Raw genomic sequence first — 25,932 nt, 5'->3', positions numbered from 1 at the left:
CAGACCACCACATTGCCCTATCAGGGTACAGATCCACAATCAGACCCTGATGAGACTATGTTGCCCCGCCACGAACGCTATACCACCGACCGACACAGTGACACAGACGAAGTTGCACACGAGCTCGAAGAGGAGGTAATAGATGACCCAGTTATTGACCCCGATTGGCAGCCATTGGGGGAACAGGGTGCAGGCGGCAGTAGTTCAGAAGCGGAGGTGGAGGAGGGGCCGCAGCAGGCATCAACATCGCAACAGGTTCCATCTGCCGGGCCCGTATCTGGCCCAAAACGCGTGTCAAAGCCAAAACCTGTTGGAGCACAGCGTTGCCATCCGGTTAAAGCTCAGTCTGCAATCCCTGAAAAGGGATCCGAGTCTAGGAAGAGTGCAGTCTGGCATTTTTTTAAACAACATCCAACTGATCAGCGCAAAGTCATCTGTCAAAAATGTTCAACTAGCTTAAGCAGAGGTCAGAATCTGAAAAGTCTAAATACTAGTTGCATGCATAGACACTTAACCACCATGCATTTTCAAGTCTGGACTAACTACCAAACGTCCCTCAAGGTTGTAGCACCCTCGGCCAATGAAGCTAGTCAGCAACGCAACATCCCTTCCGTCACTGTAAGGCCACCATTTTCCGCACCACCGGCAGTATCTGTGCAGGTTTCTTTGCCAGCCAAAAGCAGTCAGGGTCAGGGAATCACCAGTTTTGTAGGAGGAAATATTGCATCTAGGGCACCGGCGGAAACAATACCGTCTCCAACCGTCTCTCAGTCTGCCATGTACACCGGCACACCCGAAAGTTCCACGATCTCCAGCTCTCCAGTCCAGCTCACCCTACATGAGACTCTGGTTAGAAAAAGGAAGTACTTATCCTCGCATCCGCGTACACAGTGTTTTAACGCCCACATAGCTAGACTAATCTCGTTAGAGATGATGCCCTACCGGTTAGTTGAAAGCGAAGCTTTCAAAGCCCTGATGGAGTACGCTGAACCACGATACGAGCTACCCAGTCGACACTTTTTTTCCAGAAAAGCCATCCCAGCCCTGCACCAGCATGTTAAACAGCGCATCGTCCATGCACTCAGGCAATCTGTGAGTACAAAGGTGCACCTGACTACAGATGCATGGACCAGTAGGCATGGCCAGGGACGTTATGTGTCCATCACGGCACACTGGGTGAATGTGGTGGATGCAGGGTCCACAGGCGACATCAATTTAGGGACAGTTGTGCCTAGCCCACGGTCTAGGAAACAGTTGGCTGTAGGCGTTCGCACCCCCTCCTCCTCCTCCTCCTCGTCCTCCTGCAGAAGCTACAGCTCTTCCACAGAACGCAGTCTGCCAACCACTCCATCGGCAGATGACACTGTTGCACACCAGTTGTCCCATTATGGGCCAGCTACTGCCAAGCGTCAGCAGGCTGTATTGGCTATGAAGTGCTTGGGCGACAACAGACACACCGCGGAAGTTCTGTCCGAGTTCTTGCAACAAGAAACGCAGTCGTGGCTGGGCACAGTAGATCTTGAGGCAGGCAAGGTAGTGAGTGATAACGGAAGGAATTTCATGGCTGCCATCTCCCTTTCCCAACTGAAACACATTCCTTGCCTGGCTCACACCTTAAACCTGGTGGTGCAGTGCTTATTGAAAACTTATCCTGGGTTCTCCGACCTGCTCCTCAAAGTGCGTGCACTTTGCTCACATATCCGACGTTCGCCTGTACACGCCAGCCGTATGCAGACCTATCAGCGGTCTTTGAACCTTCCCCAGCATCGCCTAATCATAGACGTTGCAACAAGGTGGAACTCAACACTGCACATGCTTCAGAGACTGTGCGAACAGAGGCGTGCTGTTATTTATTTGTGGGAGGATACACGGGCAGGCAGTAGGATGGCAGACATGGAGTTGTCAGGTGTGCAGTGGTCTAAGATACAAGACATGTGTCAAGTCCTTCAGTGTTTTGAGGAATGCACACGGCTGGTTAGTGCAGACAACGCCGTAATAAGCATGAGCATCCCCCTAATGCGTCTGCTGATGCAAAGTTTGACGCACATAAAGGAGCAGGCGTCTGCACCAGAGGAAGAGGAAAGCCTTGATGACAGTCAGCCATTGTCTGGTCAGGGCAGTGTACAGGACGAGGTAGCGGGCGAAGAGGAGGTGGAGGACGAGGAGGATGATGGGGATGAGTATATTTTTAATGCCGAACCTTTCCCGGGGGCACAGGAAATTGGTTGCGTGTCACGGCCGGGTTCTGGTTTTTTGAGGGACACAAGTGACGTAGATTTGCCTGCAACTGCCCCTCAACCAATCACAACCGGAGATTTGACAACTGGAACTTTGGCCCACATGGCGGATTATGCCTTACGTATCCTAAAAAGGGACACACGCATTACGAAAATGATGAACGATGACGATTACTGGTTGGCCTGCCTCCTTGATCCACGCTATAAAGGCAAATTGCAAAATATTATGCCACATGAGAACTTGGAACTAATATTAGCAACCAAACAATCAACTCTTGTTGACCGTTTGCTTCAGGCATTCCCAGCACACAGCGCACGTGATCGTTCTCACACGAGCTCCAGGGGGCAGCAGACTAGGAGTGTTAGGGGTGCACACATCAGAAGTGGCGTTGGACAGAGGGGTTTTCTGACCAGGTTGTGGAGTGATTTTGCTATGACCGCAGACAGGACAGGTACTGCTGCATCAATTGAAAGTGACAGGAGACAACATTTGTCCAGTATGGTTACTAACTATTTTTCATCCCTTATCGATGTTCTCCCTCAACCGTCATTCCCATTTGATTACTGGGCCTCCAAATTAGACACCTGGCCAGAATTGGCAGAATATGCATTGCAGGAGCTTGCTTGCCCGGCAGCAAGTGTCCTATCAGAAAGAGTATTCAGTGCTGCAGGTTCAATATTAACCGAAAAAAGGACTCGTCTGGCTACCCAAAATGTTGACGATCTAACATTCATTAAAATGAACCACAACTGGATTTCGAAATCTTTTGCCCCACCTTGCCCGGCCGACACCTAGCTTTCCTATGAAAAGCTCTTGCCTGTGAATTACTTTTCTAATGTCTAATTTGCTGCAGCTGATTGTACAGCATACGACATGTTTACACCTCCCTAAATGGCAAAACTCCCCACACGGGGCCGTGGTATCGCGACTTGGCGCAAGCACCCGTGAGACTGCTGTTTGTCTGAAGAGGTGGGTGTGCTCGCTTTTGGTTGACGGCATTGCTACTGGGTCCCTCATAGTACAATGTAGTGTCTCTGGCGGTGGTGGTGCGCACCCAACGTCAGACACACCGTTGTAACATGAGGGGCCCTGGGGCGGTCCCGCCGGCCTCAAGAGAGTTCCCCCCTACCCCAGCTCAAAATGTGCTCTACCACGTGCAAAATTATGTCGCACAGCTCCACCAATCTTTAGTCTATTCGCTGACATCATTCAATGTCTGGCACTGACAATACAAATTTGTAGACATCTATGATGCAACTTAAAGTAGTCTGTGTCTTTGTCCTATATTGGCACCATTAAATAGTTACTGCCAAATTACTATGTCAGAAACTCAGCAGATGAGCCCACCCCTGTACCTAAGTATGCCACCTTTTTTTTTGTTTTGGTTGTTTTGCGAGACATTAACATCTATTTATATTTTGGGAGTACTGGGACAGACACTCCTTGCACTACTCCTCCACTCACCACCAAGCTGCCCGTGTATCCATGTAACCGCTGTAAAACTGCCATGAGCCTATTGTTTGTTATTTTAGGCCTTTGAAGCCTGTCTGCGGTCCCTCCTTCCACTAGTCCTCCACTGACCAGACCACTGCTGCCCGTGTACCCCTGGAACCAATTATAAAGTGCCTACAGCCAGCCCATTTTTTTATGTTAGGCCTTTGAAGCCTGTCTGCGGTCCCTCCTTCCACTAGTCCTCCACTGGCCAGACCACTGCTGCCCGTGTACCCCTGGAACCAATTATAAAGTGCCTACAGCCAGCCCATTTTTTTATGTTAGGCCTTTGAAGCCTGTCTGCGGTCCCTCCTTCCACTAGTCCTCCACTGACCAGACCACTGCTGCCCGTGTACCCCTGGAACCAATTATAAAGTGCCTACAGCCAGCCCATTTTTTTATGTTAGGCCTTTGAAGCCTGTCTGCGGTCCCTCCTTCCACTAGTCCTCCACTGGCCAGACCACTGCTGCCCGTGTACCCCTGGAACCAATTATAAAGTGCCTACAGCCAGCCCATTTTTTTATGTTAGGCCTTTGAAGCCTGTCTGCGGTCCCTCCTTCCACTAGTCCTCCACTGACCAGACCACTGCTGCCCGTGTACCCCTGGAACCAATTATAAAGTGCCTACAGCCAGCCCATTTTTTTATGTTAGGCCTTTGAAGCCTGTCTGCGGTCCCTCCTTCCACTAGTCCTCCACTGACCAGACCACTGCTGCCCGTGTACCCCTGGAACCAATTATAAAGTGCCTACAGCCAGCCCATTTTTTTATGTTAGGCCTTTGAAGCCTGTCTGCGGTCCCTCCTTCCACTAGTCCTCCACTGACCAGACCACTGCTGCCCGTGTACCCCTGGAACCAATTATAAAGTGCCTACAGCCAGCCCATTTTTTTATGTTAGGCCTTTGAAGCCTGTCTGCGGTCCCTCCTTCCACTAGTCCTCCACTGGCCAGACCACTGCTGCCCGTGTACCCCTGGAACCAATTATAAAGTGCCTACAGCCAGCCCATTTTTTTATGTTAGGCCTTTGAAGCCTGTCTGCGGTCCCTCCTTCCACTAGTCCTCCACTGACCAGACCACTGCTGCCCGTGTACCCCTGGAACCAATTATAAAGTGCCTACAGCCAGCCCATTTTTTTATGTTAGGCCTTTGAAGCCTGTCTGCGGTCCCTCCTTCCACTAGTCCTCCACTGGCCAGACCACTGCTGCCCGTGTACCCCTGGAACCAATTATAAAGTGCCTACAGCCAGCCCATTTTTTTATGTTAGGCCTTTGAAGCCTGTCTGCGGTCCCTCCTTCCACTAGTCCTCCACTGACCAGACCACTGCTGCCCGTGTACCCCTGGAACCAATTATAAAGTGCCTACAGCCAGCCCATTTTTTTATGTTAGGCCTTTGAAGCCTGTCTGCGGTCCCTCCTTCCACTAGTCCTCCACTGGCCAGACCACTGCTGCCCGTGTACCCCTGGAACCAATTATAAAGTGCCTACAGCCAGCCCATTTTTTTATGTTAGGCCTTTGAAGCCTGTCTGCGGTCCCTCCTTCCACTAGTCCTCCACTGACCAGACCACTGCTGCCCGTGTACCCCTGGAACCAATTATAAAGTGCCTACAGCCAGCCCATTTTTTTATGTTAGGCCTTTGAAGCCTGTCTGCGGTCCCTCCTTCCACTAGTCCTCCACTGGCCAGACCACTGCTGCCCGTGTACCCCTGGAACCAATTATAAAGTGCCTACAGCCAGCCCATTTTTTTATGTTAGGCCTTTGAAGCCTGTCTGCGGTCCCTCCTTCCACTAGTCCTCCACTGACCAGACCACTGCTGCCCGTGTACCCCTGGAACCAATTATAAAGTGCCTACAGCCAGCCCATTTTTTTATGTTAGGCCTTTGAAGCCTGTCTGCGGTCCCTCCTTCCACTAGTCCTCCACTGACCAGACCACTGCTGCCCGTGTACCCCTGGAACCAATTATAAAGTGCCTACAGCCAGCCCATTTTTTTATGTTAGGCCTTTGAAGCCTGTCTGCGGTCCCTCCTTCCACTAGTCCTCCACTGGCCAGACCACTGCTGCCCGTGTACCCCTGGAACCAATTATAAAGTGCCTACAGCCAGCCCATTTTTTTATGTTAGGCCTTTGAAGCCTGTCTGCGGTCCCTCCTTCCACTAGTCCTCCACTGACCAGACCACTGCTGCCCGTGTACCCCTGGAACCAATTATAAAGTGCCTACAGCCAGCCCATTTTTTTATGTTAGGCCTTTGAAGCCTGTCTGCGGTCCCTCCTTCCACTAGTCCTCCACTGGCCAGACCACTGCTGCCCGTGTACCCCTGGAACCAATTATAAAGTGCCTACAGCCAGCCCATTTTTTTATGTTAGGCCTTTGAAGCCTGTCTGCGGTCCCTCCTTCCACTAGTCCTCCACTGGCCAGACCACTGCTGCCCGTGTACCCCTGGAACCAATTATAAAGTGCCTACAGCCAGCCCATTTTCTTATGTTAGGCCTTTGAAGCCTGTCTGCGGTCCCTACTTTAAATACTCCTCCACTCACCACCAAGCTGCCTGCCCGTGTATCCATGTAACCGCTGTAAAACTGCCATGAGCCTATTGTTTGTTATGTTAGGCCTTTGATAGCCTGTCTGCGGTCCCTACTTTAAATACTCCTCCACTCACCACCAAGCTGCCTGCCCGTCTATCCATGTAACCGCTGTAAAACTGCCATGAGCCTATTGTTTGTTATGTTAGGCCTTTGATAGCCTGTCTGCGGTCCTTACTTTAATTACTCCTCCACTCACCACCTAGCTGCCTGTGTATCCATGTAACCGATGTAAAACTGCCATGACTGCCTACTGTTTGTTATTTTAGGCCTTTGATAGCCTGTCTGCGGCCCCTACTTGCAATACTCCTCCACTGACCACAATGCTGCCTGGAGTGCCTGCCTGTGTATCCATGTAACCGATGTAAAACTGCCATGACTGCCTACTGTTTGTTATTTTAGGCCTTTGATAGCCTGTCTGCGGCCCCTACTTGCAATACTCCTCCACTGACCACAATGCTGCCTGGAGTGCCTGCCTGTGTATCCATGTAACCGATGTAAAACTGCCATGACTGCCTACTGTTTGTTATTTTAGGCCTTTGATAGCCTGTCTGCGGCCCCTACTTGCAATACTCCTCCACTGACCACAATGCTGCCTGGAGTGCCTGCCTGTGTATCCATGTAACCGATGTAAAACTGCCATGAGTGCCTACTGTTTGGTATTTTAGGCCTTTGATAGCCTGTCTGCAGCCCCTACTTGCAATACTCCTCCACTGACCACACCAATGCTGCCCGTGTACCCCTGGAACCTATTTAAAAGTTCATAGAGCCTAGTTATATATTTTATTTACTATTAATAAGGCCATGATGGACTACGCTGTACCACGCTACAAGCTAACCAGTCGACACTTCTTTTGCGAGAAAAGCCATCCCAACCCTCCACCAGCATGTAGAAGACCGCATTGTCCATGCACTCTGGCAATCTGTGAGTACAAAGGTGCACCTGACAACAGACGCATGGACCTGTAGGCATGGCCACGGAAGATTACGTGTCCATTACGGCGCAATGGGTTAATGTGGTGGATGCATGGTCCACAGGGGACAGCCTACTAAGTCTGTCTGCAGTCCCTAATTCAAATTGTCCTCCACTGTCTAAATCGGAGCTTCCACCTTCTGGCTTTCGGCCTATAGTATCAGAAATTAAACTGCATTTGGCCTTCAACTTTGGTTAGGGCCTACTAACGGCTTCTGCCCCTCCCTGGTGTTGCCCTCAACTAAATAAAGCTGAGCTTCAACCTTCCGGCTCTCATTAAGTGGTTTTAAAAAAAAAAAATGGTGGTTAGGGCCTACTAACGGCTTCTGCCCCTGCCTGGTGTTGTCCTCAACTAAATAAAGCTGAGCTTCAACCTTCTGCTCCAAATTACCATTTTAAAAAATGCAATAGGCTTTTCCGGCCTACTAAAGGTGTCTGTCTGTGTGCCCCTGCCTGGTGTTGTCCTCAACTAAATAAAGCTGAGCTTCAACCTTCCGGCTCTCATTAAGTGGTTTTTAAAAAAAAAAATGGTGGTTAGGGCCTACTAACGGCTTCTGCCCCTCCCTGGTGTTGCCCTCAACTAAATAAAGCTGAGCTTCAACCTTCTGCTCCAAATTACCATTTTAAAAAATGCAATAGGCTTTTCCGGCCTACTAAAGGTGTCTGTCTGTGTGCCCCTGCCTGGTGTTGTCCTCAACTAAATAAAGCTGAGCTTCAACCTTCTGCTCCAAATTACCATTTTAAAAAATGCAATAGGCTTTTCCGGCCTACTAAAGGTGTCTGTCTGTGTGCCCCTGCCTGGTGTTGTCCTCAACTAAATAAAGCTGAGCTTCAACCTTCTGCTCCAAATTACCATTTTAAAAAATGCAATAGGCTTTTCCGGCCTACTAAAGGTGTCTGTCTGTGTTCCCCTGCCTGGTGTTGTCCTCAACTAAATAAAGCTGAGCTTCAACCTTCTGCTCCAAATTACCATTTTAAAAAATGCAATAGGCTTTTCCGGCCTACTAAAGGTGTCTGTCTGTGTGCCCCTGCCTGGTGTTGCCCTCAACTAAATAAAGCTGAGCTTCAACCTTCTGCTCCAAATTACCATTTTAAAAAATGCAATAGGCTTTTCCGGCCTACTAAAGGTGTCTGTCTGTGTGCCCCTGCCTGGTGTTGTCCTCAACTAAATAAAGCTGAGCTTCAACCTTCCGGCTCTCATTAAGTGGTTTTTAAAAAAAAAAATGGTGGTTAGGGCCTACTAACGGCTTCTGCCCCTCCCTGGTGTTGCCCTCAACTAAATAAAGCTGAGCTTCAACCTTCTGCTCCAAATTACCATTTTAAAAAATGCAATAGGCTTTTCCGGCCTACTAAAGGTGTCTGTCTGTGTGCCCCTGCCTGGTGTTGTCCTCAACTAAATAAAGCTGAGCTTCAACCTTCTGCTCCAAATTACCATTTTAAAAAATGCAATAGGCTTTTCCGGCCTACTAAAGGTGTCTGTCTGTGTGCCCCTGCCTGGTGTTGTCCTCAACTAAATAAAGCTGAGCTTCAACCTTCTGCTCCAAATTACCATTTTAAAAAATGCAATAGGCTTTTCCGGCCTACTAAAGGTGTCTGTCTGTGTTCCCCTGCCTGGTGTTGTCCTCAACTAAATAAAGCTGAGCTTCAACCTTCTGCTCCAAATTACCATTTTAAAAAATGCAATAGGCTTTTCCGGCCTACTAAAGGTGTCTGTCTGTGTTCCCCTGCCTGGTGTTGTCCTCAACTAAATAAAGCTGAGCTTCAACCTTCTGCTCCAAATTACCATTTTAAAAAATGCAATAGGCTTTTCCGGCCTACTAAAGGTGTCTGTCTGTGTGCCCCTGCCTGGTGTTGCCCTCAACTAAATAAAGCTGAGCTTCAACCTTCTGCTCCAAATTACCATTTTAAAAAATGCAATAGGCTTTTCCGGCCTACTAAAGGTGTCTGTCTGTGTGCCCCTGCCTGGTGTTGTCCTCAACTAAATAAAGCTGAGCTTCAACCTTCTGCTCCAAATTACCATTTTAAAAAATGCAATAGGCTTTTCCGGCCTACTAAAGGTGTCTGTCTGTGTGCCCCTGCCTGGTGTTGCCCTCAACTAAATAAAGCTGAGCTTCAACCTTCTGCTCCAAATTACCATTTTAAAAAATGCAATAGGCTTTTCCGGCCTACTAAAGGTGTCTGTCTGTGTGCCCCTGCCTGGTGTTGTCCTCAACTAAATAAAGCTGAGCTTCAACCTTCCAGCTCTCATTAAGTGGTTTTAAAAAAAAAAAATGGTGGTTAGGGCCTACTAACGGCTTCTGCCCCTCCCTGGTGTTGCCCTCAACTAAATAAAGCTGAGCTTCAACCTTCTGCTCCAAATTACCATTTTAAAAAATGCAATAGGCTTTTCCGGCCTACTAAAGGTGTCTGTCTGTGTGCCCCTGCCTGGTGTTGTCCTCAACTAAATAAAGCTGAGCTTCAACCTTCTGCTCCAAATTACCATTTTAAAAAATGCAATAGGCTTTTCCGGCCTACTAAAGGTGTCTGTCTGTGTTCCCCTGCCTGGTGTTGTCCTCAACTAAATAAAGCTGAGCTTCAACCTTCTGCTCCAAATTACCATTTTAAAAAATGCAATAGGCTTTTCCGGCCTACTAAAGGTGTCTGTCTGTGTGCCCCTGCCTGGTGTTGCCCTCAACTAAATAAAGCTGAGCTTCAACCTTCTGCTCCAAATTACCATTTTAAAAAATGCAATAGGCTTTTCCGGCCTACTAAAGGTGTCTGTCTGTGTGCCCCTGCCTGGTGTTGTCCTCAACTAAATAAAGCTGAGCTTCAACCTTCCGGCTCTCATTAAGTGGTTTTTAAAAAAAAAAAAGGTGGTTAGGGCCTACTAACGGCTTCTGCCCCTCCCTGGTGTTGCCCTCAACTAAATAAAGCTGAGCTTCAACCTTCTGCTCCAAATTACCATTTTAAAAAATGCAATAGGCTTTTCCGGCCTACTAAAGGTGTCTGTCTGTGTGCCCCTGCCTGGTGTTGTCCTCAACTAAATAAAGCTGAGCTTCAACCTTCTGCTCCAAATTACCATTTTAAAAAATGCAATAGGCTTTTCCGGCCTACTAAAGGTGTCTGTCTGTGTGCCCCTGCCTGGTGTTGTCCTCAACTAAATAAAGCTGAGCTTCAACCTTCTGCTCCAAATTACCATTTTAAAAAATGCAATAGGCTTTTCCGGCCTACTAAAGGTGTCTGCCCCTCCCTGGTGTTGTCCTCAACTGAACAAAGCTGAGCTTCCACATTCTGGCTTTCGCCCTATACTATCAGATATTAAACTGCATTTGGCCTACTAGTGTGGTTAGGCCCTTGAAACAGTGTCTGCTGCTCTTGGGTTTGCTACTCCACTGAACAAAGCAATGCCGCCTGTTTAGTCCTGTTACCAATTTTGAACTGCATTTAGCCTACTTTATTCTTTGGCCCTATATCTGTTTCCTCCTCATCCTGCCCATTGCCCAGCCACTGCTAAATGAGTCTGCTGGTACATTGACCTAGACCACTACATTCCCCTTGTACTCTACACAGCCAGAATCTGACCCTGCTGAAAGTAAGGTTCCCCTTCCCGCATGTTATACCACCTTACACAGGGATAAAGAGGAAGGTGCAGATGAAAGTGCAGGTTCCTTCATCAGGTGGGGGGGCATACTCGTTGGCGACGTCACTGGCACAGGGCCCCTCAGAGTACGCAAAAGTGTCGCTGCTGGTGGGAGGCGCCCCCGCCATGCAAACACACCGCCGTACTTTGAGGGGCCCTGTGCCAGTGCCAATGCGAACGAGTGGGCCCCCCCCTGCTTGCTCAGGATCACAGCACTTGCAACGTTTAAATACTTACCTTTCCCTGCAACACCGCCGTGACGTAGTCCGCATTTCCTGGGCCCACGAAAAACTTGAGCCAGCCCTACTCCCCCCACAACTTTCCCCCAATTCCCTATGCCCAACTATTATTATACAGTTAATTAAGATTGGCAAGCTTCAGAAACAAGAATGGATGTTTTTGGCATTAAAATGGGCACTGTAGGTGTTTTCCTGGCCTCCACTCACTGCCGACTATGCTTCCCCATTGACTTGCATTGGGTTTCGTGTTTCGGTCGATCCCCGACTTTTAGCGATAATCGGCCGACTGCACTCGACTCGACTCTGGACAAAATCGGGTTTCCCAAAACCCTACTCGATCTTAAAAAAATGAAAGTCGCTCAACCCTAGTCTCCACCATGGGAAAGAGACTGGGCAAAAATGACCTACATGGCAGAGTTCCAAGACAAAAACTACTACTGAGCAATATGAACATAATGGTTTGTCTCAGTTTTGCCAGAAAACATCTTGATCATCCCCAAGACTTTTGGCAGAATACTCAGGACTGACGAGAAAAAAGTTAAACTTTTTCGTAGGTGGATGTCCCGTTACATCTGGCGTAAATAACTGCATTGTGCATTCACTGGGAAAAGTGAATGAGTGCCGATGACCCTGAAGTAAAATCAGCACATGCTCACTACAGTTCTCTTGAGCGCCGATGACCTGGAGGTAAAGCTAGCAGGGCAAAGCAAAGTAAACCTGTGAAGGAGCACGATTGGTAGATGCTGTGTGGCTGACCAAGAATGCATCATCCACTTGAAGTAAGCAGGAGGACGGAGATTTAGTTAGAGAGGAAATACCAGATGAAGACCAGCGACAATCATCAGGCCGCACCACGGCATATGTGGATATACTAAAAGGTCATTTTTGATCTAGACAGAGGGGATTGGGGGAGTTACGTGCAGCTTACGAAAATACTGTAAAAAAGTCCATAAAGGTGGTGGCCGTACTTGGGGAAACCTAGTGACAGGTGCCCTTAAATAGCATATGAAGCAATCAGAAGCCAATATCTTTATGACAAAACCATCAATAATTTCATTACAGAAAACAGAAGAAAAGCTAAAATAACTTGTACGTATGTGAAGACATGAACAAGGAAAGGACCATAATAAAAAATATATATATATCCTGATGACAATTAATGATAAACCAAAGTGCTATATTATGAAAACCTACCCTGAACAAGCAAGGATGATAAGCATGCAATTCAGGAGTATAATACCTAGAGATGAGCAAATATGTTCGAAAAACAATCGCCAAACATGAATTTGACACAAATATGGCACATTCGGATTCAAATTTTCATAAAATCGAGAAAAATTAGTAACATTCGGTAAAAGTGTGGGAAAATATTTACGATGCGACTAAAGTATTTTTAGCACTTTCGCTAAGATAGTGGTGATGTATGATAAGCAGGGGGCACGTGATTGATGAGGGTAGGGGGTGGGGAGAGCTCAGAGGAGAAGCATGCTTGTAAATATTTTTTTTCTAACTTTATGTATGCACATCGCGGCTAGCCAATCAGGGCGCAGGAAGCATCTACTATGTCCAGACACAACGGCTTGTGCCATTGGCTGCTGAAATCAGATGTTCCTCTTTATATAAAGAGTGGACATCTTGTTTTAGAGCCATTTTGATGGTATAACAGCTCAGAGAGACTGCTCCTAAGAGCTCCTTCTCACTTGTGCGAGACTCGGATGAGTCTCGCATGGTTAAAACCCGGCGCTGCTGCCGGCACAGAGGAGCGGAATGTGCGGCTGCATGTATTCCTATGCGGCAGTACGCTCCGATCTGAGTGCCGGGTGCAGAGCCGGGTTTTAACCATGCGAGACTCATCCGAGTTGCTCACAAGTGAGAAGGAGCTCTAACACTGGTCCTGGGTGCTGATAGATTTTAGCTAGTTAGCTACGTGGTTGTTTCTATGTTAGATAGATTAAATAGCAAGTGTCCTGTGTGTCTGTGAAACCAACCTTCCAGCAGAATTGTTTTTCTTCTTGTGCCATCAGTGAGGTCCACAGACAAAGACAGCAGGGCACATTTCATAGAAGTGTGTTGTGCACTGCTTCTATTATGATCCCTGCATGAACAAATGTTTCAAAATCTATTTTTTTCAGTTTCGTGATTTAGTAAGGCTTATGGTCACCTTGTCATTTAGTGCACCAGAACATAATATTCATGGAGAGCTGTTGTAGATTATATTTTTTTTTTCTCTTGATAAACATGATACAGCACACCATATCACACATTGTCATTTAGTGGCGGTAATATTCATCTGTGTGCAAAGCTGTTGCAGAGTAGAAAAAGCTTTTTTTCAGTTGCTAACATGATTCAGCATACCATATCTCACCTTGACATTTAGTGACAGTGAAATTCATCTTTGTGCATAGCTATTGCAGAGTAAAAAAATTTTTTTTATGTTGCAAGCATGATACAGCATGCCACATCCCATCTTCTCATTTGTTGTGGTGAAATTCATATGTGTGCAGAGCTGTTACAGAATGAAAAAAGGTTTTCTTTCTGTTGCTAAACATGATACAGCCACCATATCCCACATTGTCATTTAGTGGCAGTGAAATTCATCTTTTTGCAGAGCTGTTGCAGAGTAAAAAACAAACAAACAATTTTTTTCTGTTACAAATGTGATACAACACTCAATATCCCATCTTCACATTTTGTGGCAGTAAAATTCAGCTGTGTGCAGAGCTCATGCTATTGTATACAGTCCTCATCCACACAAAAAATGCTTTTTTCTGTTACTAATGTGATACAGTAGGGGATATCTGAGTTTAAAATTGTTTGGAGCATATCTTTTATGTTATACAGGCCTCATCCACACTGAAACAATTCTTTCTTCTGTTACTAATGTGATACAGTAGGAGAGATCTGAGTTTGAAATTGTTTGGAGCATATATTCTTTGTTATACAGGCCTCATCCACACTGAAACAATTCTTCTGTTATTAGCGTGATACAGTAGTGGAAATCCCAGTTTGAAATAGTCTGGGGCATACTGTATCTTTTATGATATATAGTTACATAGTTACATAGTTACATAGTTATTAAGGTTGAAGGAAGACTTTAAGTCCATCTAGTTCAACCCATAGCCTAGCATGCCCTAACATGTTGATCCAGGGGAAGGCAAAAAAACCCCATGTGGTAAGAGTAAGCTCCATCATGGGGAAAAAAATTCCTTCCCGACCCCACATACGGCAATCAGACTAGTTCCCTGGATCAACGCCTTATCAAGGAATCTAATATATATACCCTGTAATATTATACTTTTCCAGAAAGGTATCCAGTCCCCTCTTAAATTGAAGCAATGAGTCACTCATTACAACATCATACGGCAGAGAGTTCCATAGTCTCACTGCTCTTACAGTAAAGAATCCGCGTCTGTTATTATGCTTAAACCTTTTTTCCTCCAGACGTAGAGGATGCCCCCTTGTCCCTGTCACCGGTCTATGATTAAAAAGATCAGCAGAAAGGTCTTTGTACTGTCCCCTCATATATTTATACATTAACATAAGGTCACCCCTTAGTCTTCGTTTTTCCAAACTAAATAGCCCCAAGTGTAATAACCTATCTTGGTATGGCAGACCCCCCAGTCCTCTAATAACCTTGGTTGCTCTTCTCTGCACCCGCTCCAGTTCAGCTATGTCTTTCTTATACACCGGAGACCAGAACTGTGCACAGTAGTCTAAGTGTGGTCGCACTAGTGACTTGTATAGAGGTAAAATTATGTTCTCCTCATGAGCATCTATGCCTCTTTTAATGCATCCCATTATTTTATTTGCCTTTGTAGCAGCTGCCTGACACTGGCCACTGAATATGAGTTTGTCATCCACCCATACACCCAGGTCTTTTTTATTGACGGTTTTGCCCAGAGTTTTAGAATTAAGCACATAGGTGTACATCTTATTACTTCTACCCAAGTGCATGACCTTACATTTATCCCCATTAAAGCTCATTTGCCATTTATCAGCCCAAGCTTCTAGTTTACATAAATCAGCCTGTAATATAAAATTGTCCTCCCCTGTATTGATTACCCTGCAGAGTTTAGTGTCATCTGCAAATATTGAAATTCTACTCTGAATGCCCCCTACAAGGTCATTAATAAATATGTTAAAATATGTTAAAAAGAAGAGGGCCCAATACTGACCCCTGTGGTACCCCACTACTAACCGTGACCCAGTTTAATAACCACCCTTTGTTTCCTATCCCTGAGCCAACTCTCAACCCACTTGCACATATTTTACCCTATCTCCATTATTCTCATTTTATGTATCAACCTTTTGTGTGGCACCGTATCAAAAGCTTTTGAAAAGTCCATATACACTACATCTACTGGGTTCCCTTGGTCCAGACCGGAACTTATATATAGGGCTCATCCACACTTAAAAATATACTTTCTTGTGTTACTAACGTGATTATGGGAGATTTCACTTTGAAATTCTTTGGAGCATATCTTTTATGTTATACAAGCCACATTCATAGTAAAAAAAATACTTTCTTCTGTTACTAATGTGATTCAGCACACCATATTTCACGTTGTTATTTAGTGCTGCTGAAAGTCAGCCATGTTCAGAGTAGTAAAGTTAAAAAAAATAATTTTTGGCTGCTAATAGTGTGCTCCTACCACACTATCTGAGCAACATCAGTGGGAAAAAGCGAGGTTGTCGTGGAAGGGGGAATAGGCTTGGTTTTCAAGTTGTACGTGGGGTAGGTGGTAATGTTAGTGAAATCACTAGTGAAATAGCACTGTCACGTCCTATCCATTCACAACTGACAACTTCTGTTACTTGATGGGCTACTCCGCTACCTTTTTTTGGCAGACACACAGTGGTACACCTAGTTGGTGAGGGCCTGAAAGGGCATGTTCTCGAGTGGATGGCAAGTGCAGCTTCAAGAGGCCTCTCCTCCTCTTCCTCGACCTCAACATTACACACAATACAGTGAACAGAGGTGGCACCCCAATTACCCTTGCTTCCCCCACATCACAACTCTCCAACCTTCCAACTGACTGTAGGGAACCTCAGATGGATGAGTCTGCAGAGCTGTTCACACATTCTGAGCCATGGGCAGCAGAAGTGTAATCCAAAGATTCACAGAGTCAAGAGGAGGAAATCTTCTGCACTGATGCCCCAAAATTTTTTTGCTTAGATCTGGGGCAGGATGTAGTAGGGTCCGAGCAGCATCCTGACCCATGTCACCAGATGTTAATCCCCAGGGGAGGTGATCCTGATGAGACTCAGATATCAGAGGCTCACCTGGACTTTGCAGTGCTGTCAGGATAGTAAGAGGAGGAAGGTAGGTGACACTCAGGGTGAGGAATGGGATAACACAGAGGATGATAAGGTTGAAGATCCCACTTGGCGTGAACACATAAGCATGCAGCTGAGTAGGTCATCTGAGGAGATGGAGGAGGAAGACAAGGCGGTTATGTTGCACGAGGCACACACACGGAGAGATGGAGTGATGCAACCATGATGAGCACTGCATCCTCAGCCACAACTGTGGCTGTGGCCAGCAGCATCCTTGGGTCTGTAGCTCGCAGGGGCTGCAATGGTTGCCTAGCCAAGGCTTTTTTAACAGCACAAAGGATGAGCCAACTCACGCTGTTTGCCAATTTTGCAGAAAAAACTGAATAGAAGGAAAAAGTACAATATTTTGACTACTACATGTATGAACCTTAACATACGCTACCAACATATGTTACTCTGGCAATCACACTGCAATAAAATGCAGACCAGCAGACCTCAACAACTAACAGCCGCCTCATCAATCGCATCTGCTTCTTCTTCCTCCTCCTTTGTTACTGTGCCAAGCATTGTCACACAGGTCTCCGAACGCAGAACCTCCAGTTTTTCACCAGCTCCAGTCAGGCTGAGTGAGAGTCCATCAACTGTAATGGAAGCAGACACGCCTGCTGTTTTTGGTTGATCAATTGAATGAGCACGCCACAACATTATCAATACACCATAACATCTCTGCCTTCACCTCACTCACGGTCCAGCAGTTTGTCCGATTCACCGTACTCCGCCCTCTCTCAGCATTGCAGCCTTCCCTCGGACCCGCAGTTGTGGTCACATAAAAGATTGTTTCCTCCTACACATTACAAAACTATGAGGTTGAACACCATCATCTCCAATCTGTTGACCACGGAAATGCTGCCTTTCTGCTTGGTGGATACAGATGGTTTCTGCAAGCTGATGGCCATCGCAGTTCCCCAGTACCAGTTGCCCAGTTGCCATTGCTTCTTTAAGTAAACCGTGCTGTGCTAAACTAGCATGTCACAGACAACATCATACATTTCTTGAAAAAATCTCCATCTGCCAGGGTGCATGTCACCACAGACACTTGGGCAAGTAAGCATGGCCTAGGGTATTATATCTCATTGACTGGGCACTGGGTGACTTTGGTAGCTGTGGGAGCAGGCGGGGAGGGGCTGCTCTATAAGTCTTGGAATCCAAAAGTCTTGCAGGACAGGCCTCTATACTTCACACTTCCTCCACTGCTTCTGCATCCTCCACCTCCTCTAAGGCCTCCACCAGTGCCCTCAAACTGCCTTAATAAGACTCGTGTTCCAACAGTGCAGAGTGAATCCCCATCAGCTCCATACCGCACAGCCAGGGCTCACCACAATAAGGCAGTGTTAAAATTGATATGCCTTGTAGATCGCATTCATGGAGCTGCAGAGTTGTGGACAGCTCTCCAAGCTGAGTTTGAGCAATGGCTGTCCTGTCGCTGAACCTGGATCCAGGAAAGACCATGTCTGATAATGGTGTGAACCTGGTGGTGTCCCTATGCCGAGTCAAGCTGACACACATGTCTTTCATAGCTCATATCCTCAACCTGGTGGTGCAGGAATTTCTTTGCCACTATCCTGACCTGTGTGTGCTTCTACAGAAAGCATGGAAGCTGTGTGCTCACTTCCGACATTTGCACCCCCTCAGGTCATCGACTTGCATTGGTACAGAGGTCCTTGTTGACGCCAGTTAACAGGTTTTTATGTGATTTGCCAACATGGTGGAATTCCACTCTGCACATGTTGCAGCGACTGTGGGAGCAGCAACAAGCCCTAACGCAGTATGTAATGTCATATAGCCATGTGTCACATATCATATTTATGGAGTGGGCAAAAATTAAGGACCTCTGCACCCTTCTGAACAGTTTCAAAATGGCTGCTAAGATGGTTAGCACTGATGATGCCATCATCATTATCACTATTCTGGTCATCTACATGCTGGAATAGACTTTGAATAGCCTGCGGGAGGAGATGGTGGTCCCAGTGGAAGAGATGAAAGCAAAGAAGGATGAGGAAGGGATACAGTATCTAAAATTTCCGGACTGTCACCGCACAGGTGGATGCGATGAGAGGATGGCTTACAGAGATCAAAGGGGTTTATGGTACCAGACAAACTGCTAGTGAAGATGCAGGAGCCAAGGAACAAATTGAGAAGGATGAGGTGATGGATGTGCAACAGTAAGGAGATGAAGAGGATAATGATATGCTCTATATTTTCCTTGGATGGCTGTTGGGGACAGAGGAAGCAACCTTGAGTTTTACCCCACCACCAACACAACATGGACTTGGACCTCATGGAAGCGCCTGACACATGAGCGCATTCTTGCTGCACTTCTTCAGCACAATGTTCATTTTCTTAGAGTTAGAAGTAGTATTGATTACTGGCAGTGGCGTAGGAAGGGGGGTGCGGGGGGGCGGGCCGCCCCGGGCGGCACAATGCCGGGGGCGGCTCCGACCCAGAGAGGAGGAGGAGGAAGAAAAAAAAAAAAGAGAGACGGGGGCCCTTTAAATCTTCGGGCGGCTACGACCGCCGCCACGACCAGGGCCCCCCCCCCCCCCGATACCAGCGTTGGCATTGGGCTGCCCCTTCTAATACTCACCTCTCCTGGTTCCTGCGGCAGCTGCAGCGTCTTCAGCGCCCTCTGACTCTGCGACGTCTCAGGGCAGAGGGTGTGATGACATCATCACTGCGCGCTCAGCCTCTCTGTCCTGAGCGTTGCAGAGCCGGAGAGACGCTGAGTGCACCGGACCTGCGCTGGGAACGGGAGAGGTGAGGATTTAACTTTTTTTTTTTTTCTTTATGTCTGACTCAGGCAGACTGGGGGTAATATGCTGGAGACAGACTGGGGGTAATATGCTGGAGACAGACTGGGGGCAATATGCTGGAGACAGACTGGGGGTAATATGCTGGAGACAGACTGGGGGCAATATGCTGGAGACAGACTGGGGGCAATATGCTGGAGACAGACTGGGGGCAATATGCTGGAGACAGACTGGGGGCAATATGCTGGAGACAGACTGGGGGCAATATGCTGGAGACAGACTGGGGGTAATATGCTGGAGACAGACTGGGGGCAATATGCTGGAGACAGACTGGGGGCAATATGCTGGAGACAGACTGGGGGCAATATGCTGGAGACAGACTGGGGGTAATATGCTGGAGACAGACTGGGGGCAATATGCTGGAGACAGACAGGGGGCAATATGCTGGAGACAGACAGGGGGCAATATGCTGGAGACAGACTGGGGGCAATATGCTGGAGACAGACTGGGGGCAATATGCTAGAGACAGACTGGGGGCAATATGCTGGAGACAGACTGGGGGCAATATGCTGGAGACAGACTGGGGGCAATATGCTGGAGACGCACTGGGGGCAATATGCTGGAGACGCACTGGGGGCAGATTGCTGGAGACGCACTGGGGGCAGATTGCTGGAGACGCACTGGGGGCAGATTGCTGGAGACGCACTGGGGGCAGATTGCTGGACGCACTGGGGGCAGATTGCTGGACGCACTGGGGGCAATGCTGAACACACTGGGGGCAATGCTGGACACACTGGGGGCAATGCTGGACACTGGGGGCAATGCTGGACACTGGGGCAGATTGCTGGACACACTGGGGGCAATGCTGGACACTGGGGCAGATTGCTGGACACACTGGGGGCAATGCTGGACACTGGGGCAGATTGCTGGACACACTGGGGGCAATGCTGGACACTGGGGCAGATTGCTGGACACACTGGGGGCAATGCTGGACACACTGGGGGCAATGCTGGACACACTGGGGGCAATGCTGGACACACTGGGGGCAATGCTGGACACTGGGGCAGATTGCTGGACACTGGGGCAGATTGCTGGACACACTGGGGCAATGCTGGACACACTGGGGCAATGCTGGACACTGCGCCTGTGCGGCCACCCTGCTTGTGAATCCCAGCCCCGCACTCTGCATAATGCATAACACACTGCGGGGCTGGGATTACCAAGGTGGGTGGCCGCACAGGCGCAGTCTGCGAGCCTGGCTGTGACGTCAGACGGCCAGAGCTGTCTGCGCCTGCACCAAACAGCGATACACAGCACAGGCACCGGATTTCATGGGTAAACAGTGCAGAGGGGGCGGTGCCCGGCGTTGAGTGATGGCAATGGGGGGGGCGCCAAACTCGGAAACAGCCCCAGGCGGCAAAAGCTCTAGCTACGCCAGTGATTACTGGGATGCCACTCTGTTAGATCCAGGGTACAAAAGTAAATTTAGCCAGATGCTTCCCCACCTAGAAAAGGATGCATGCATGCTGGAGTATCGAAATACACTTGTGGACAATTTTAAGAGTGGTTTTCCCAAGACAGTAGTGAGGCACACAGTGTGCATCCCAGTTGTAGACGTCCAACCCCGGGAACATCAAGTTAATAAATAGTCCCCAAAACATGTTAAACCACAGGTATTACCATGCATATATTTGCATACATATGTTGAATTGCATATTTCAAAAAAGCAACACAACTCGACAAAATCTGATATAGCAGGAGAAACATGAGTCAAATGCTAATAATTGAAGAAATAACCAAACTATATTAGATCACATATATAAGAATAAGATTAAAATCATTTGTATACATAATGCACATAATTCATTGAGCAACCAAAATATGGCATATCAGTAAGAGGTAAGTAACCTAAGGCAAAGGCCTAAATAGGCCAATTTGCCAGCCTCCAGACTTTATAAGCGTTACCCACAGCGATGTAGGTCAAAAAATGTAGTTACCCATATTAGTGCTCGGCATGCGTCCTGGACCTCACTCCCCTCACTCACACTCGAGAGCATCAAGGCATCATTGCTAAAACATTGGCAGCAGCAGCGGTGTACATGGCATAAGTAATTTCTGTGAGTTGTTTAACACATTTTTTATACCAACCAGGGCACCAGTAGAACAGACTGAAAGTGTAGACCGCCTGACTTTCATTAAAATGAACAAGTCATGGATCTCTGATGAATTTTTCACCCCAGTCACAGATTGGGTAGACTAGGTGATGGTGTAGTTTTTAGTGTCATGTATTGAGCTTGCGTTATTGCAGTCTGTGCCATCTTCGTGGTGTCTTCTGTGCCTGCTGTTGCTACTGCTGCTGTTACAAACAATTTTTAAATGTGGAGACTACAAGTTGAGTCTCCATCTGGTGGGTTGTCTGTGGTGGAAGGTGTGCTAGAGGCTTATTATAATATTTATACTCTGAGGAATTTGATGACACTTTAGTGGTTGGTGTGTGACAATTATTTTTTGAAATGTGGAGACTCCAAGTTGGGTCTCCATCTGGTGGATTGCCTGTGGTGGAAGGTGTGTCAGAGGCCTATTATACTATTTCTACTCTGAGGAAATTGATGCCACTTTAGTGCTGTGAGACAATCACTTTTTGAAATGTGGAGTTTCTAGCTGGTGTAATTAGGTCTCCCAACTACCTGTGTTATTTTCCTTACATTTTTCCACCAATGATAGGCTATAAAGTTGATGTTTGTGCCATCTGAGTGTGGCTAGAATATATATAAAAAAAGGTGGAGGTGTTGCATGAAGTGTGATGTCTCCAAGCTAAGAAGGCTTACACCGTTTCCTTAACCACCAGGTCTTCGTTAAAACTTCAATTCCAAGCTGTAAATGCTGGGCCAGAACCTGATACATCATGCATGGCCCATGGCTGACTGCTGCTGAGCCATTTGCAAATGTCTACTGTGGGTCAATTGATGCCACTTTTCCTGATGTCTGCCCCTAATTTTAACTGTTTGGGAAGCTTTTCTTCACCCCTTAAGGTGTTGTCTATTCGTTTGTTTTTTCCTCCCATTCAATCTAATGGGGTTTGAGTACGTTCGTCGAATCATGTGGCGAACTGTTCGTAGAACGTAGAGCCGTTTGGCAAATCCAAACCGAACCATGAAAGGTTCACTCTTCTCTAAATTTGTGACCTCTTGGATGAGTCATCGCTGCGCTCTTGGGGTAATTTTGGACAGCCAGCCACTCCTGTCAAGTTACACCACTGTTTTTTGTTTTTTGCCATTTGTGGATAATGTCTCTCACTGTGGTTCACTCAAGTCCTAAATCGTTAGAAGTAGTTTTATAACCCTTTTCAGATTGATAGATCTCAACTAGGGTTGAGCGAAATGGGTCGGCCATTTTCAGAAGTCGCCGACTTTTGGCAAAGTCGGGTTTCATGAAACCCGACCCGACCCCTGTGTGGGGTCGGCCATGAGGTTGGCGATCTTCTGAATCTGGTATCGGAATTCCGATACTGAGTTCCGATATGTTTGCGATATCGGAAATCGGTATCGGAATCCACATTTGAGTGTAAAATAAAGAATTAAAATAAAAAATATTGATATACTCACCTCTCCGACGCAGCCTGGACATCACCGCTGGTAACCGGCATCTTCCATTCCTAAGAATGGCACTTGAAAGACCTTTCGATGACGTCACGGCTTGTGATTGGTCGCGGCCGCCCACGTGACCGCTCAGCGACCAATCACAAAGCCGTGACGTAATTTTCAGGTCCTAAATTCCTCATTCTAGGAATTTAGGACATGAGAATTACGTCACGGCTTTTGATTGGTCGCTGAGCGGTCACGTGGGCCGCCGCGACCAATCACAAGCCGTGACGTCATCGAAAGGTCCTTCACGCGCTCATTCTTAAGAAGGAAGGCTGCTGGAAAGAAGCAGGGCGCGTCCAAGGGTGAGTATATACCTAATAGGAATATATTCACCCTCGGCTTCTTTCCGGCAGCCTTCCTTCTTAAGAATGAGCGCGTGAAGGACCTTTCGATGACGTCACGGCTTGTGATTGGTCACGGCCGCCCACGTGACCGCTCAGCGACCAATCAAAAGCCGTGACGTAATTCTCATGTCCTAAATTCCTAGAATGAGGAATTTAGGACCTGAAAATTACGTCACGGTTTTGTGATTGGTCGCTGAGCGGTCACGTGGGCCGCCGCGACCAATCACAAGCCGTGACGTCATCGAAAGGTCTTTCAAGCGCCATTCTTAGGAACGGAAGATGACGGTTACCAGCGGCGATGTCCAGGCTGCGTCGGAGAGGTGAGTATATCAATATTTTTTATTTTAGTTCTTTATTTTACACTTAAATATGGATCCCAGGGCCTGAAGGAGAGTTTCCTCTCCTTCAGACCCTGGGAACCATAGTATCCCATTGCACTGCATTGGGTTTCGTGTTTCGGCCGACCCTGACCCCGACTTTTTTATAGGATTGGCCGATTTCACTCGACCCGACTTTTGAGAAAGTCGGGTTTCATGAAACCCAACCCGATCCTATAAAAATAAAAGTCGCTCAACCCTAATCTCAACTACTTTGTTTCTCATTTGTTCCAAAATTTCTTTGGATTGTGACATGATGCCTAACTTTTGAGGATCGTTTTGTCTACTTCACTTTGTCAGTCAGGTCCTATTTAAACGATTTCTTTATTAGAACTGGTATGGCAGTAATTAGGCCTGGGTGTGGCTAGCCAATTTGACTGAAGATACTGCGTAATTTTCTTTGTAAAACTCAATCCATTTTCCGTAAACAGTAGAATTATGTGCCTTAATAATAAGCTCTATCTTGGTCTCATCTGTCCACAATACGATTTTCCAGAAGGGTTTTGGCTTACTCACATACATTTTAGCAAACTGCAGTTTATCTATTTTATGTCTCTGTATCAGGAGTGGAGTCTTCCTGCGTCTCCTGTCATGGTGTTTTATTTTATTCAAATGTCAGTGGATAGTTCCTGCTGACACTGCTTTACCCTGAGCCTGCAGTACTGATTAAATTTCTTTGGAACTTAATTGGGGCCACTTATCCACCATCCAGACTATCCTTCTTTGCAACCTTTCATCAATTTTTCTTTGCCATCCACTTCCAGAGAGATTAGCTACAGTGCCATGGGTTTTAAATGTCTTGATTATGTGGCATACCATAGACAAAGGAACATTGGGATCTATGGAGGTAGACTTGTAACCTTGAAATTGTTGATATTTTTCAACAATTTTGGTTCTCAAGTCCTCAGCCAGTTCTGTTCTACTCTTTCTGTTCTAAGACCATGTGCACACGTTCAGTATTTTTCGCATTTTTTTCGCTATAAAAACGTGATAAAAATGCGAAAAAAACACGGAAAAAATGCTTACATATGCCTCCCATTATTTTAAGTGTATTCCGCATTTCTTGTGCAAATGTTGCATTTTTTTCCGCGAAAAAATCGCATCGCGGAAAAAAAAGCAACATGTTCATTAAATTTGTGGAATTGCGGTGATTCCGCACACCTAGGAATTGATCTGCTTACTTCCCGCACGGGGCTATGCCCACCATGCGGGAAGTAAGCGGATCATGTGCGGTTGGTAACCAGGGTGGAGGAGAGGAAACTCTCCTCCACGGACTGGGCACCATATAATTGGTAAAAAAAAAGAATTAAAATAAAAAATAGTCATATACTCACCTTCGATGGCCCCCAGAGTCTTCCCTCCTCTCAGCGGTGCATGCTGCCGCTTCCGTTCCTATAGATGGTGTGTGTGAAGGACCTGCGATGACGTCGCGGTCACGTGACCGCGACGTCATCAAAGGTCCTGCACACACACACCATCTATAGGAACGGACGCCGCTGAGGAGATCGGCTGTCTGCAGAGGGTGAGTATAACCATTTTTTTTTTTTATTATTATTTTTAACATGATATCTTTTTACTATTGATGCTGCATAAGCAGCATCTATAGTAAAAAGTTGGTCACACTTGTCAAACAGTATGTTTGATAAGTGTGACCAACCTGTCAGTCAGTTTTCCAAGCGATGCTACAGATCGCTTGGAAAACCTTAGCATTCTGCAAGCTAATTTCGCTTGCAAAATGCTAAAAAAACACGGAAAAAAACTAAAAAAAAAAATGCGGATTTCTTGCAGAAAATTTCCGGTTTTCTTCAGGAAATTTCTGCAAGAAATCCTGACGTGTGCACATTATCTAAATGCTTACTGTGGCATACACAGACACACATTGTAAAGATTGAGTTAACTTCTCTTTTATCTGATTTCAGATGTGAATTTCATGTTGCACAAACCCGTTTTTTTGCCACAGGTGAGATTGAACAAGCATCACATACTTGAAACAAAGTTGTTTACCCACAATTTTGGAAAGGTGCTAATAATTTTGTTAGGACCATTTGGGGAGGTTTTGTGTGAAATTATGTCCAATTTGCCTTTCTCTCTCTTGTTCTTTGCTGTTTCAATACACAAAAAGAAATAAAAATGTGTACAACAAAACATGTAGAATTGCAATAATTTTCTGAGAGAAATACTTTCTGGAACAATGTTAATGGTGCCATCACTTTTGGCCATGGTTTTTTATATATATATATATATATATATATATATATATATATATATATATATATACATACACATACAGTCTATCTATGGACTAATATCTCTGAAATGGCAGAGTTAATGTCATTTTCCCCTTCTTT

The 25,932-nt window shown here is 46.5% G+C and overlaps 1 protein-coding gene across 2 annotated transcripts in view; it reads left to right on the top strand.

Moving 5' to 3' along the window:
- The window catches only part of SNCA (synuclein alpha), a 215,365-nt gene that overhangs the window by 117,280 nt on the left and 72,153 nt on the right, over positions 1-25,932 (top strand). The window lies entirely within an intron of this gene.

Source organism: Ranitomeya variabilis, chromosome 1 (assembly GCF_051348905.1).
Source record: "Ranitomeya variabilis isolate aRanVar5 chromosome 1, aRanVar5.hap1, whole genome shotgun sequence".
NCBI lineage: Eukaryota > Metazoa > Chordata > Amphibia > Anura > Dendrobatidae > Ranitomeya > Ranitomeya variabilis.
Note: the sequence above shows the minus strand (reverse complement) of the source record. Positions and strands in the feature narration are given on the sequence as shown.